The sequence below is a fragment of the Trachemys scripta genome, chromosome 7, assembly GCF_013100865.1.
Source record: "Trachemys scripta elegans isolate TJP31775 chromosome 7, CAS_Tse_1.0, whole genome shotgun sequence".
NCBI classification, from domain to species: domain Eukaryota; kingdom Metazoa; phylum Chordata; order Testudines; family Emydidae; genus Trachemys; species Trachemys scripta.
In genome coordinates this window covers 105,507,211-105,522,431 of record NC_048304.1, presented here as the reverse complement: position 1 = coordinate 105,522,431, position 15,221 = coordinate 105,507,211, and the positions used below count along the sequence as shown (strand labels likewise).

Genomic DNA, 15,221 nt, shown 5'->3' with positions numbered 1-15,221 from the left:
ATGGGATGTGCTTTAAAAACACTGGGCCAGATTCTGATCTCAGTTATACCTTTATACAGCTGGAGTCACTCACTTTTTTTCCTCTGAACACATTGCATCAATACAAGTGAGTGCAGAATCTAGTCCCTAGTCTATGACCCTGATTCAGCAGGGTACTTAAACACATCCTGAACCTTAAGCATGTGTTTAGTCTGATTGAAGTCAATGAGGCACATACTGAAGTACTACGCTGAATCAAGGCCTATATTTGGAAATCAACTATAAGTGTTTCAAAACAACTTTCATTCTGTTAACATGTGCTAATGAAAAGGGCTTGGAGGATCTTTGAAGAGCACTGTTGACCCTGGCTGACCCAAAATCTGATCTCTTTTTTTTCTTGTCTGCTTGCAGAGCCCGTATCATTTTTGTGTGTTATCTTTTCTCACAATGAAGACTTCAAATGAGATTTTTCCAAAACAAAATCAATGCCAATCTCCCCTGCAACAGGAAACCAGTGTCCGTGCATGTGTGCACACACAGTATGAAGAAACATGGTGAGGAAATAGCTATTGGTTTCAAATATCTTAGGGGTTATTTTATTAAACAACAACAAGTAAAAAGACAGCAAATTAAAGAAAGGAAACCTGACCTCTAATTTGCTAGTGAGTCCTTTCTAGCTGCATGCTTCAGAGACTCTTATGATGCCCCAGTTATTATAATGAACCAATGTACTAGACCTTAGAAATGTTTCAGAATTAATGGGTTTTGTTTTTGTTTGGTTGGTTTTTTGTCTTCTCACTCCTATTGGAGAAGATAGTGAAGCAAAGCTTGTTTGGTGGGTATTAAAGAAACTCAACAGGATTTTTTGTTTTGTTTGAGAAATTGCTTTATTTTTATTGAAGAAAGAAAAGAGTTTCTAAAGCATGAGATCTCAATGGCTGTCTAATCAGTTTAGAAGCCAGGCCAGATGATCTCAAGATGTTCTTCCATAAAGTTCTGTCACCAAATTAGTTAACGGAACATAGGTTCAGGTTAGAACATTATAGTTGCAACAGTGGCACTTTTAGCCAATAAACGCATGGCAATTCACAGAGGGTCCAGTTTAGCTCATGTGCATGTACTTTAGTTTTGGGCTAATCTATAGCATTGTGCAAAGCACATATCTAACAACACTGTTAATCAGTTCCAGGCAGTGCCTTTCACTCAAAGTTCTTGATGTGCTTTACAAAGGTAGGTATATATTAACCCCATTTTATAGAGAGAAACTAAGGCACAGAGCATTAAGTGGCCAGTCTAAGATCACCCAATATGTTAGGGATGAGTTAGGACTAGAACACAGATTTTCTGACTCTTGGACATATGCTCAAATTATGAGACACCACAGCCTGCCCAGTGATTGACTCATTTTCTAACCAAAACCAGAACTTGGCCCAGGTGTGCTCAAAACGAAGTTCATTAACCTCAGCAATGCTGTGGATGTTTCAGATTTCAGGATGAATGTCTTGCATATTTCTATTTGTCACATCATGACATGATCATTTTGTCCTGCAGGACAAATACAAACAAGTGGTCACCTTGCTTCCCTCTCCATGTGATGTAGTACTGATCTGATATCAGACACATACGTGTGGCAGATGGAAGACAGGCATTTCAGAGCTCCTCTTGAATAATTAGGAGCAAAACTACTGCATAAAACCAGTGTCGTCTTGTACTAGTGTGTGATCTAGGATCTAACTTATGAGGTATTGATCTGGTTGCATTCAGACCTAGTTCTGTTGCTGGGGTGGAATTTTGCATCTAAACAAATGATGATACAATTATAAGGTTTTGGGTTCATTTATTTACTTTAACTGGCTGGTATGTGTGTGTATGGAACTAATCTGCAAGTATATTACTTTGATTTTCATTTATTTCTTCAGAACTGATTGTTTGCCATCATACATTCTGACTACCCAGTGTTGCAATGCAATTTTAAAGTGGTTTGAGTGAAAGGCTAGAGTGGTAAAATAATCTGCTAGATTTCTGAAGTATCAATTTAGCTCCAGTTGCAAGTAGTGGCATTGAGAGAATCGATTTTTTTTTTTTAAACGAGTGATCCATTTAGGTGCTGCAGTTGTTAGCTGTAAGGCAAGTGCTTAATGCTTTATTCAGTTGTTTTGTACCTTGCTCGTAGTCTCTGTCTCTGTCAGGCAGATGTCAGGAATGTTAATGAAAGATGGATGATGTTTTTGAAGGAGCCCATCTCCTGCCTCTGAGAGCAATGAAATGGAGGCTGCAGTGCCTCAGACCTACTGCTCAGACAGTGTAGTGAGAGTGTGAAATGAAGTTCTGTGTGGGATGAAGAACCAAGAACAGAGATGTTTTGATTTACCTCTATTGCTGCAAAGGAAAGGGGTGGGGGGATGCATATGGGCCCTTCTTGCTGCTTTATGAACATTTTAAAAGGCCTGGAAGGTCCTCTTTTCTTCCCTGCTTGTTGTTTTACCTAAGAAATATTAGGGCTTTCCTTCCGTGTTTTTGCTAGAGGGCTGCTTGGAAGACTGGAGAATTGGTAGAATTGTGACATCCTGAAACAAGTGGCCAATTGACAGGGGAAGGGATTTTTTGTCAGATTCTGTAAAGCTTTGTGTGTGTTAAAACCTGTTCAACAAACTCCTAACTCTTGGGAGAGAGAGACTGTGTAAAAGAGACACTGCTCCTACCCCTTCAGCCCACAGACGGGAAATGCTAGTACACACATGCCTATACACACATTCATATTGAATGCCAGCTCTCTCGCTGCTACCACCTCTGATAATATTCCAGTTGACTCTCTCCTGGAAGCACCCAGGAGCATAACAGTCACTACTGGTAAAACAAAACTGATGCTGACCGTACAGGCTAGAGAAAAGGGCCGGTCTTGTCCCTGATTGTTACCTGGTTCTGTGCGGGGGATGTGGGAAGGGAATGCAGGAACTGTGTGCTCTGGATACCCCTAGAATGGCCTGTGCCCCTCCTCTGCAAGGACTGGGTGTGCTGATGGGGATTGGAGGAGGCAAGAGCAGGCTGCATTTGAAGACACACTCTCTCCTGAGTTCCCAGTTGGGAGATACGGCTCTGCACCCTCCCCTACTCTGAGCTGTGCCACTTGAGCACAGTCAAGCTTAGAGGGTAGAAAGGTTTGAAATCTCAGTGCATGAGCTGAATTCATGCCAGGAGGGTTGGGCTAACACTGCAGCAGAAAGAGAGGAGGCTGGCATCATTCTGTTTGTTTCTTCCAGCTGGCACTTTGCTCCCCTTGCGGCTGATGGATTGTCTGGTGAGGGTGAGATGGAACATCTAGCCTTCACCTTACAATCCTTTTGGACTCGCCCAGTGCAAGTATGAAGAACAATGTTGTCAATGTATCATTTGCATGTTTATAAGACAAGTCTCCTTTGCTTGTGCATCAGCCCCATCGCTTGATGACCATGTAGCTCTGGCAGTTGCGTTTCAGTCTGGGGAACGCTTTGTTTCTTCGCCCTGGTCCTTACAGAAATAGTGGCTTTCAAAATGACAGTGGAATTCTTGCGATTGTCCCTTCTGATAACATCATGTCCACTTCACTGGGATGTTTGCCAAAGAACACATTCAGTGCAATGCGCTCAGACTACTTCACACTGTGGCTCGATGCCCAACCTTCCCTCGGATAAATGAGTGCACATTGCCCTGTGTCTCACCCATGGAAACAGGTCAATAACTGATTTTACAAGGTTTGCTTTGGGAAAGGAGAACAGGAGTAACTCACATCCAGGGGCCAATTTACAGCCATTTCATCCCAATCGCCAGGCTTTGTAGCTGATATGCACTCAAGTGTAATGCACTATGCAGTATGTTCCAGGGTATCCAGACAGTTAAATATAAGCCTGAAGCATGAAAGAGAGAGAAAGCTAGGGATTTCTCATTTAAACATCATAAATCGCAGAGATCTGCAAATCAGTGTGCATCTCTGAGTAGGGTTAGGGACCAATGTAAAATGACCAAAACGAGTCAGTTAAGAGATTAGGGCTAGGTCTAGCCTACAAACTCTAGTTGATATAGCAGTGTCGCTCAGAACTGGGTAGATATGGGGTCTCTGACTGAGAGAGCTGTTCTGGCAGAAATTCCTACTGTAGACTTGCAAAACTGTTCTTGCTGGTAGAGTTTATTTCACTTGGAGGACATGGAATGGGCTATACCAGCAAAAACTCACTTTCGCCAGTGTAAGTTGCATCCACACTAGGGAGCTTTGCTGGTATAGTATATTCCAGTCTAGCTATACTGCCAAAGTGCTCCTAGACCGGGGTCCTAAGATCTCCTTCCCTCACCTCCTCAATTTCAGCTTTCAAGTCAATCTGTTGCTTGTGAAAGGTGACAGATTTTCAGCGCTGGAGACTGAAGTCATCAGTTTAGCCACACCCAGGGCTAGCATCAGAAAAGCTTCCCCATATTGACTGAGACAAACTTGTGGGGCATATTCTGGTGGTTCTCCCGATGGTAACATGGAAGGTAACTCTCTGTGCCCCTTCAATCCTGCAAGAAGGATGCCCATTAGTGCTATAAAAGAGTTCCTGGGAAAGCTTGGGATCGTATTTTCTAATGTGCTCCTTTCGGCATCAGTAGCTGCCCCTGCCAAGTGGTTTGTATGGGGTTAGAGAAAATGTAATCTTCGATAGCAGGTTAAAGTAGCTATAGTTCTTAAAGAAGAAGGGTGTGTGACTGTTAGCCTAATACAAGGGTTTTGATTGAAATTCTTCGTCCTTTAGAAATTTTCTCTAACTGGAAGAAGAACTGAGCTATGGAGCATTTTCTGTGCAATGTGAAGTTGGCAGAAACAAAACAGGAGGTGACTAAGGCTTTGATCCAAAGTCCACTGAAGTCAGTGGAAAGACTCAGGTGGGGTGAAATCCAAGCTCCGTTGAAGTCAATGGGAATTTTGCCACTGACTTTAATGGAGCCAGGATCCCACTGGTGGATTTCAGTGGGTTGTGGCTGAGATCCTAAGAACATTTGAAGAGACTATCCAACAAGCATTCAGAATCACCAGCTGAATCCCTCAATTTAGCATTCAGAGGGCTGTGTTGGGCCAGACTATTGGTTCTCAGTTTTTGATGTATGAAGCACCTTGGCCCACAGAGCCCATCCTAGTGGTCTACAGAACTAATTATTATGAGAACCAAAACCCAAGAGGGGAGATTGTCCATGAAAGGATCTTTCGTTTAGAAAATTGTCTGCTGAACAGAGAAGCTGGGGAAGTAACTGACCAAACAGGCAAATCAGGTATGGTTGCCTCAGTGAACTGAGATATAATTAGATGATCCCAAAAAGAAAATAGTAACTAGACTGTTCACAATAAGTGGGAAGTTAGACAGGGAGCCTATAGGTTTCTGTGAGAAATTCACTGATGGCAGGATTTTGAAAAGTGTTCAGCATTGACCTAACCGCTGCCAGTGAAGCCAATAGTAATAGACCGGAGTGAGGCCAATGCTGAGGGCTTTTGAAAAATCCCATCCCTTGTTTAGGTCTGATGCCGCCGGAAGACTCTGACTTTAGGAATCTTCCCCTTTTGAAGCTCATGTAGAATTATATGAATCAAAATGTAAATATGAGACGGTTCCTAATAACTGGGGAATGCCAGCCAGACATTAGAACTGCTAGAAAAAATTAGCTTTTTTTCTGACTTTTTCCAGCTGGCTCAGACAGTTCAACTCGAATGCAGGAAACCAAACGAAAATAGATTCTACTGAGCTGAGACTCAGCTAATCGGGGACATGCGAGAAATATCATGTCACTTGACCCATATGAACTATTCCTGTGAGCTACTCGCAAACTCTAAATGTACTGTGACCTGCAGTCTGTGATAAAGTCTGTAGATATCCAGATAAAGCACTGTGAAGCGCGAGTGTATTTGCTCTCGCAGCGCTGTATGTACTCCACCTCTCCGAGGGGAAAAGCTTGCAGCGCTGCGAGCGAGTAAGTTCGAACTAAGGTACTTGTTCAGTAAGTTCGAACTAAGGTTATTAATGTAGCTGAATTTGCGTACCTTAGTTTGAAGTGGGGGGTTAGTGTGGACCAGGCCTTAGATATAAATGTAACTATAAACAGATATAAATGTCTGACTGCCTGCATAACACAAGACATAGAATTTCCCTCTATTAAGTCCTGTTTCTAGTCCAATAGCTGTGTTTGAACTAGAGCATATCTTTTAGAAAAAAATCCAAGTTTTATTTAAAAATTTCCAGTGATGGAGAATCCATCATGAACCTTGGTAAATAGTTCCAGTGGCTAAATACCCTCACTGTTAAAAATATATATATTTTATTTCCAGTTTGACTTTGTCTAACTTCTACTTTTAGCCGTTGGTTCTTGTTATGCCTTTGTTTGCTAGATTGAAGGTACCATCCTTATACAAGATGCTAGTCTCCCTTACATTTCCTATTTTTCTTTAGTGATAATTGTTAATCCCCTTACACCTTTAAGTATCGTAGTTCTTATTGGTAACTACTAATGATGTTTTTAGGATCTATAATCATTACATCTCTAATCTGAACACGCTCTGTTTTCCCCGCACTGTGCCTTTCCAGAAATACCTCTAGAGACTGACACCTGCTTTTGTTCAGTTGCTCTTTTGTTCTTTCAACCTTCTTTACAGAGATTTTTTTATCTGTTCTATTTTTAGTTACAGTAACAAAAGGCTCTGCAACAAATCTATCTGAGCTGTCATTTCTAAAATGGATTCAGAACAAATATCCAGCAGGTAGAGGGAGGGAACTGAAAATCTTAACTATTTAATGTAATAAAAGGAAATAATCTCTATTTGCTAAGTACAACTTGCGTAATAACCAAACAAACCCGGCACAACTCAGAATACTCACACCCCCGCTTCTTTCTGTGCTTAACTTATGTTCAGTTTCCACTAGACAAATACTTTATTTAAACGAAACTCAATCGTTGTATGCATAAATATTAACATTATATTAATAAATGATTTAACACATCACACTTTCCTGACACCCATGGATGGTTTTTACTTACAAGGGCAGAGTCATGCTATTCAGTGCAGCCAAACTACAAAATGTAGCACCTCTGCACCAATAATTCTGTAGGCCACTGCCCTTCTGTAAATTACAAACAGCCTTCTGTCTTGCACTAGTTCCTCCAGTTAATTTTTCTTTTTGATGTCAGTTAAGTCTTATTTTGCTTCTTCAGGTAATTTCTCGGCATTGGAAACATGTCACATTCCATTATCATGGCACAAAAAAATCATCAAAACATTTTCTTTGAAGAAATGTGCCCAATACAGAAGGTATGGGTGGGTGTCTGTGTGTGGAGTGGAGGCTCTCTAAACGGGGCTGAGACAAGATAAAAAACTCCAAAACATAGTATATCTATGTGGACTGAAATGTAATATCAAACATTATGGCTACTTCTGCTCCAATACATGCTGCAGAGATAGTATATTAGTAGTGGCACATAACTAGCTGAGGTATTCAGAGTCGGATTGTCAAGGTCAGGCCACACAATTGCACATGTGCATTAGATGCCTAACTGGCTATGTGCACATCAGGTATTTGCACAAAAGTGTGCACCTAAGTTTAAAAATGTGGTTCCTCGTATATTGGGGCCATAGATCCATCTTTGTTCCTACTCCCCTGATCTGAATAGGCAGCCCCTGTTGTATCCTGGATAGTACTTGTGCCAAGAAGCCATTCCCCTTTGTAATTCCAGCTTATGTTTTTAAAATTTTTAGTATCTGTACAGTGGTCTGTTAAAGTTTTGAATAAAACATCAGTCAGCATTACGGCATGAGGGCCTCTGATACTCTGTCATTGCTTTTCATGACCAGATTATTTTTATTTAGTATTTCCTACCAGTGAGTAAGGTCTAGTTTTGCCTATTGGCTCTATGGAATAATCTTGGTTCCATGTTGATTACTAATAGACGGCACCCTTTTAGCACTGTTATTACAACACAGTTGAAATCTGAAAACAAGCAAAGCTCCTTTTCCACGATAGCTCAATTCTGTTTTCAGAGCTAGGAAGACATACATGTGTCAATTAAGCAGAAAATCCTGGAAATATGTAACATTACCTGGATTGTGTGCCAGTTTCTGGGTAAGAGGGGGTAGGAAGATTAATATAAAGGTTAGTTGCATGACCTCTTAGTTTAGCAATGAAAACCTTCAGGGGCATATATCACAGTTTAGACTTTCTGGGCTTATCTGTGTAATGTGGCCTGCCCTGTCCTGTTTATAAACATCAGCGAGACTGGCTGATCCAGAAAGGTTTTGTTTGTATCTGTGCTGAACTGTTCCGGGAAGAGCTTAAAATAGCTACCTAAAATTATTTTAGGATTTTGAACAGGGAAACAGCTCCGACATGGTTTTTGAAAAGTCCTGGTTAATTTCAGACAGAGGCTCAGGGGTCTTGTCAGCCCTGGAACATATCTGTGTTTGATTGGGAACACTCAAGTTACAAGACATACTGCTGACTGTGACTTTGCAGTCACCGGAGACACAGTTAAATCCTGCTGGGACCACTAATTCAACCTCACAAATCCCCCTGGGAAGTGAGTCAGTAAGTAGTAGTCTCCCATTATACTAATGGGAGAAGAGAATAGAAGGGAATTGCCCGAGGTCACAGTAGGCGCAGAGCAGAGATTAGAATTCAGGAGTTGATGGCTCTGATTCCTGTGGGACATGTTCCCGCTCAGAATTTTGTGCAGTGTAAAATACATTCCACAACCTCTGATCAAACTGGTATAACTCCTCACTGAGGCGTCACACCATTGTGAAGTGGGACTTGTCTGAAACACTTTGGTGTATTTTGAGCATAGTTTTTGCACCTCACCCCACCCTTTCTGACCTATGCTGGTTTGATTAGAAACCTAGTTTATTACAGGACTAGCAGAGAGACCGTGGACCAAGTATCATGGGAGGAACAGCAAAAGTTCATTCAAGTCAGACTTCAGACTCTGTTTCCAACTGGATCTCAGTGCCATTTCTTCCATGCTTCTAATGTCAGCCATTTCCACAGCTGCACAAGAAACACTGTACAGGAAGCAGAACAGAGCAGATCCAGTCAGTTCTGCAGTTTTGCACCGTACATGCAGTACCTTACACTGTGGGTAGGTACATATGGGAAAATGTTGACTTCTGCGAAGTAGGTAGGTCCTTTCAGAGGTGTCTCAAAGAATGCTCTATGAAAAGAGCTCTGCTTTTATTAATTGAGTCATTCTCTTGTGCAATCATTGTAATAAATATCCTGCCTCACCTTTTCCAGGGCAGGCTTTGATTGCAGCTCTCCTGACATGCCTACCAACTAGCCGAAGTGCACACTTTTCAAGGTGGTTATTAAGGGATTATATCTACCCTGGGCTCACTGTTCAGTCTGCTCACTGGCACTTATTGGGTCCCAAGTGCCAATTTCACAAAGTGCTGAATGCACTCACTCCACATAATTGGTCCTGAAGACAAGCACCCTGTCTTAAGAGCTTTGTAGCTGATGATTCAAAATGCCATTGTGTGGGTTTCTCTCCTTGTACTGCCAGTAGAGTGAGTCCTCCTTCCCATCTTCTGACTACACTGGATAGACAGGCAGCAGGTTGATATGGCAGCAAAGGAGAGCGGGGGGGAGATAGAACAAAATAGGAAAAAGGAGTAAAGGAGAAGATGGCCAGGAACTCTGAAGGGATTGTGCAGGTGCTGTGCATATCTGGAGAGCTGTGCATGCGAAGGCAGGGTAGAAAGTGACGAGCAGGGTGGGGCACAAGGGAAACTGACCCCATGTCAGTGAGAGTGCTGTTGAGTGAGTGGCTCAGTCACTATTGCTCCTAGCCAGAGAGGGGCACATAACTAAAGACTCTATTTGCATGCTGAGAATTTCACTGTCTGGGTTTTTTAGGTACTGCCCTTCCTGCTACATGCTGCATAAAGAGAGCAGAAAAACCCACAACAAAAAAGATATTTTTTCTCTTCTCTCAGCCAGGGGCATTCTCTGCCCACACCTTGCCCCTTCTAATACCCTCTGTACTAGAAGATAAGGGTCTGGCTACACTGTGGAGAGGGAAGTATATTTTTAAATTAGCTAACCTCATTGGAAACACATGGATTAGATGCAGTTTAATACCATTACAATTGTGATAGCTGGTATCTAACACCTGTTAAAATACAACTTGCCCAGGCTACTTTAGGGTGTTGAAACATGCTCATTAAAAGGGGTTCGCTAACTGTGATGATTTGGGGACTCTATGTATAACTGATGAATTCTGTTTAAGTCTTTATGATTATTTTTACTGTATTCTGACATCATCCTTCTTGTGCTAAGGAGCAGGGGAGTGGTGCCTGGGTGTCCGTCTTTGAATGGGACAATCCTTAGGGTTTACCAACAGTGCCTGAACAGAACAATGAGATGGCTGAAGACTCGGACTAGTTCTCTGTACTCCTCTAAAGGAGGAGGAGTGGAAAATCTCCAGGAGGGAAAGAAAGACTGAAGTGTTTGTACAGCCCTCTAAAACGAGAGGCTGCGAAGTTGGGGAGGGACTCACAGAGGAACAAAGAAACAGATTTCCAGAACATGGAGGAACCTTTTGAGTGAGGGACTAGCCAGGAGCTGAGGGATATGGTGGGCAGGCAGGGGTCAGATAGCAATTCCATGTTCCAGAGGAGAAGTCATGTACAGAAGGGAATGGGGGAGAGGAAAGATCCTGGACTCCTTCAGAGAGAGACTCTGACCAAATCCCAAAGAACACTCAACAGGGTAAGGAAGCTGAGGCAGGGAATAGTGTACAGATGTTTATTATTTTGCCTAGATCTGTGTATCTGTTGGGCTGTCTAATGCAAAGAGTGATTGTGTTTTGAAATCCTTTTGCAAATCTGTGTCTATTAAGTGTGCATGAAGGGGTAAATTGTAACCCCCAAGTGCCCACAAGGCTGGAGCTCTGGGAAAAAATGTATCTAAGTACTTGGGTGTCAGCACTGGTCCTGGGGCCAGTAGGTTTGCTGGACTGTGAGGCCCCACTTCTAGGGGTAACAGACAGAGTCTATGCCCAGCAGGTGTGCCAGAGAGGCCAAAGAAAGAGAGACTGCTGAAATCTACACAGACCAAGGGAAGCTTAAAGCACACCGGTTTAGTGTTGGGATCCAACAGCAGTCTGGTGAGTGTCTGCAGGGCAGCGCCACTAACACTTAGAAAGAACACCTTTTATCCTCGTCGAGAGAAGCCTGAAGGGAGTGGTCATCCATGGAGCTTGAGGCTTTCTTCCACTCAGGCCCTAGTGATTAACTTTATTTACACCCCCATGTAGCCCCCACTCGTACTGGGACTGGACTACCACCATCTTTGCTCCCCACTGTGCTCTGCACAAGGACGTGCAGGATCGAGGCTGAACAAGGACATGAATGCGAGAAGGTAGAAGCCAGTAGGCTGACCCATTTTTTACCCCCTCAGTTCAAGAGTATAAAACTTTACCTTCCTTCCCCTCACACATATGGAGGGTACTTGACTAGCCATACTCAAGAAAGGCCTGAACCATTTAATACTGAGCTGATCTGTTTCAATTTATTCTGTCTGTCTGGTCACACACAATCAATCTAGAGTAGTGACGGGAGGAAGGAGAATGTGGGGCCTGGCCAACACTCCAGCGCACACTGAGATTTCCCAATAACTGTAGAATCTATACCAGAAAGATTCGCTGTGTGAAGCATTCCCCCATACCACATATCTTGCAGTAAGAACAGAGCCTGTCAGTAACCAATGCTGTCAAAAACTTCTCAGTAATAAATTACAATAATGTCCAATTTAGATAAGCCGGGATAAGGAAAATGCTTGCAGATGAGCTGGAGACTTTCTAAAAATAGGGTGAACTAAGATGAGTAGGCTTTGCAAATGGATTTGCAATAATTGACTGCTGAGCAGGCTGAATCAGACTATGACCCATGTCTTGGGTTATGTTTTGCTTTATGGATGCACTGTTCAGCATAGCATGCTTTGTAAGGCTATTCAGATGGCCTACACTGGAACAAAGGAAGAAAACCCACTGAGCTACAGTTTGAAATGGTGATGATAGTTATCCAACTTGATTTAATTTAAAAGCTTTGAAGTGTTGGGGACCACAGTCCTTTTGTTAAATATTAAATTGATTCTAATTCCAAGGCTGAGTCAAATCGTACCATTAGGGAACGGTGATTCAATTATCTGAAATAGCTAAACACAACAGCAGCTAGGACAGAATGTATTTTGAAGAATAAAAGAGAGCAATCCCATACATATAGTTGGTTGTAAATTCTCCGTGTGTTTATTGGAAATGTCCATTTATACAATTTAAGGGTGAAAACTTGACTAAAATAATCTCTAAAATTATACACAAGTGTTTATATATACTCTTAATCATAAAGTGTAGGTCTACTCCAAGATTCATTTAAAACTTCCACAATAAATCAAGATCCAGTTTCTCAAAGGAATTTAGGTGCCAGACTCCTGTTGAAATCAATGGGAATTAGGTGCATAAATAACTTGAAGAGCTGGGACTAAGTTCCTCATCAAAGGACGGTTCTGAAACTATTTCTGACAGACCAGTTTCTCTTGCAATATGTAAGCTGCTCCATTTGGAAGAATTTGGAGAAAGGGTCTTCATGTTATATACAAATCTAAGATGTCATCCTATTCTTTGTTTGACTTACGTTTTAACGTGAAGTTCAGCTTTATCCACATAAGATCTCCATGTAGTAAACTAATAATCTTTAGTTTAACATAGAGACTACAATAGTGAGCAAACAATAAATCCAGACCAATACTTTGGGCTTGTCTTCACTACTGAGGAGATCGAAGCTGCTGCAATCGATGCAGCGGATGTCGATTTAGCGGGTCTAGTGAAGACCCGCTAAATCGACAGCAGAGCGCTCTCCAGTACACCCTGGTACTCCACCTGTCCGAGAAGAGTAAGAAAAGTCTCCTGTCAACACAGTGCAGTGAAGACACCGGGGTAAGTCGACCTAAGCTACGTTGGCTCCAGCTACATTATTCACATAGCTGGAGTAGCATAATTTAGGTTGACTTACCCCGGTAGTGAAGACAAGCCTTTTGTCTCACACGTAAGTCTCGTTATCCATCACCTTTCTTTACAACAACAGTCTGCTGCCCAGGTTCATATCTTTGTTCAAGAAAATAGATGAATCAATATATGCTTTTATAAAAACAAAAAATAAGCAAACACAGACCAAAAATGCCCGGTCATGCTGTCTGGAGTGGCTCACAACTGAGTGCCTACTTCATGGCAGACTGTCAAAAGCAGGGCAGACACCCCAAAATATATTCTTCTATATTTAAAAATCACTTTGATCTCTACTAATGCACAAGTGAACTGGTCTGGCTTCCAGCTATGCATTTGTAAGTGTTCAGTGAGGCCTGGGGCATGAGCTGGCACTTGGTCTGCCAGTGTCACACACCCCACTAAGGGAAAATCTCCACCAAAAATGCATCCAATTCACTGTTCCCAATTAACATGTAGACCATAATATGGGCTCTTCCTCCTTAATAATGTGCATGTTTTCACTATTTTCAATGGTGTTTCCATGGATTTTGGTCACTACAGATACTTAACCAATATTTTTTAATTAATTTGGCCATTTTGGTTCTCTGTTTCATGCTCACAGCTCTCCTCCAATGCTGTAGTGGCTAGGGTGACCAGATGTCCCAATTTTGGGGGCTTTTTCCTATATAGGCTCCTATTACTCCCCACTCCCATCCCAATTTTTTACACTTGCTATCTGGTCACCCTAGTAGTGGCTGTTCTTGCAACTGGGCTGTCTGACTCACAAAACACTGCAGAAAGAGACTGTTGGTCTTAGGTTAACTGGGCAAATTAACAAACTATTCCAGAAATGAGTTCATACATGTTACTGAGTAACATTGTTTACAACTGAGATACCCAGAAAAAAAATGTTCATGAAGAATTCAGAGTAAACTATCTTCAGTGCTACTTAGCTGCTGCAAAATATGATGACCATGTGGACGGTGGTCCAGAGACAATTTTCTGAAAATCATGGGTGATATTTACAGGTGAGCTGGATCATTACAGAACAATTTGCTCAGAGTAGTTATATAGAAAACGGTCTTAGATTTCTTGAGTCTGACTCCGGGCTGTTGTAAAGTGGTATAGAATCTTTAACTTCAGTGAAGCTACACTGCTTTACCAAGGCAGAAGATCTGGCCCGGTGGGTCTGACACTGTGGATTTGTGAATGTCTGTATTTTCAAAAATGTCTTAAAACACGCAGAGAAATGTAATGTAAAAAAGACCCTTGTTATTCTAAGTTGCTAATCAGCATCTAGAAGCACGATCCTCCAGTTCGATCAGAACAATTGGCTCCTGCTCCCAGGGGGAGCCCTATTGACTTCAGTGACATTACAGATTTAACACAAGAGGGCTGTAGTAGAGCTTACATGACTAAGTGCTTGTCTACCAGGCCCCACAGTTCAGACTATGGGGGTGTGAATTGTAACATGCACTAGTAGCAAGCTGCAGTGTAACTCCTGTTGTGGATGCTATGGGTGCGAACTAAAATTCACCCCCCCTGTAGTCTGAACTGCGGAGCCATGTAGACATAGCCGAAGACTTGGTTACTTTTCCAGCATGTACCACAGAAATGCAACATTTGCCATGAGGTATCACCCTAAATAATTAAAACTAAATTACACTTCTCAAATAGACAAAGTACAGTTTGGGCCTTGCAAGAATTAAAAAGGTGACTAATCCTTACTCTCCCTAGCTATAACAGTAATACTTAGTCCCCATATAGTGATATCATCCATAGGTCTCAATGTGCTTTACATTTTCAGCAGACTTGATGAAGTCAGTGGGGGGCTCATGCAGGCAGTGGGGTCTGCCCACCCAGACCTGATCATAGGATCAAGGCCCACTTCTGCAACAAGGATAATGATGTGGGCAAGCAATGGCTTCCCCAGCCGTGGGCTGTTTCTATTCTTCCTGTTCTAACACCTTGCATTTGAAAAAGACGAGCTCTTGTGAGTGAAATGTGCACCCATAATTTGCTGGAGTTGAAGTTATTAGATATCGGAGTATCTGAGTCTTTCTAATACTAAACTACTAATCTCATTAGAGCGAGGCCTACTGTTTCAAATATAGCTTAGTAGATTTTTCTTCATTAGGTGTATCCATATATTGAATGTAATGCCCATTTGTAGCCATAATGGCATGCAAAGCACTCTGGACAATCTCATGCTCTAA

The 15,221-nt window shown here is 42.1% G+C and overlaps 1 long non-coding RNA gene across 11 annotated transcripts in view; it reads left to right on the top strand.

Annotated features, from left to right (window-relative positions):
• The first annotated feature begins 1,589 nt into the window (after window positions 1-1,589).
• LOC117880695 overlaps window positions 1,590-15,221 on the top strand; it is a 48,406-nt gene continuing 34,774 nt past the window's right edge. The window contains exons 1-2 of one of the 11 annotated variants that reach the window (XR_004646582.1): window positions 1,590-1,721; window positions 11,281-11,384. This is a non-coding gene — a long non-coding RNA (uncharacterized LOC117880695). Of the gene's footprint in view, window positions 1,722-1,782; window positions 1,804-3,239; window positions 3,340-3,372; window positions 3,690-7,817; window positions 10,734-11,280; window positions 11,385-15,221 lie in introns of those variants that run through there. The other 10 variants (XR_004646580.1, XR_004646583.1, XR_004646584.1 and 7 more) reach the window with 10 other exon arrangements.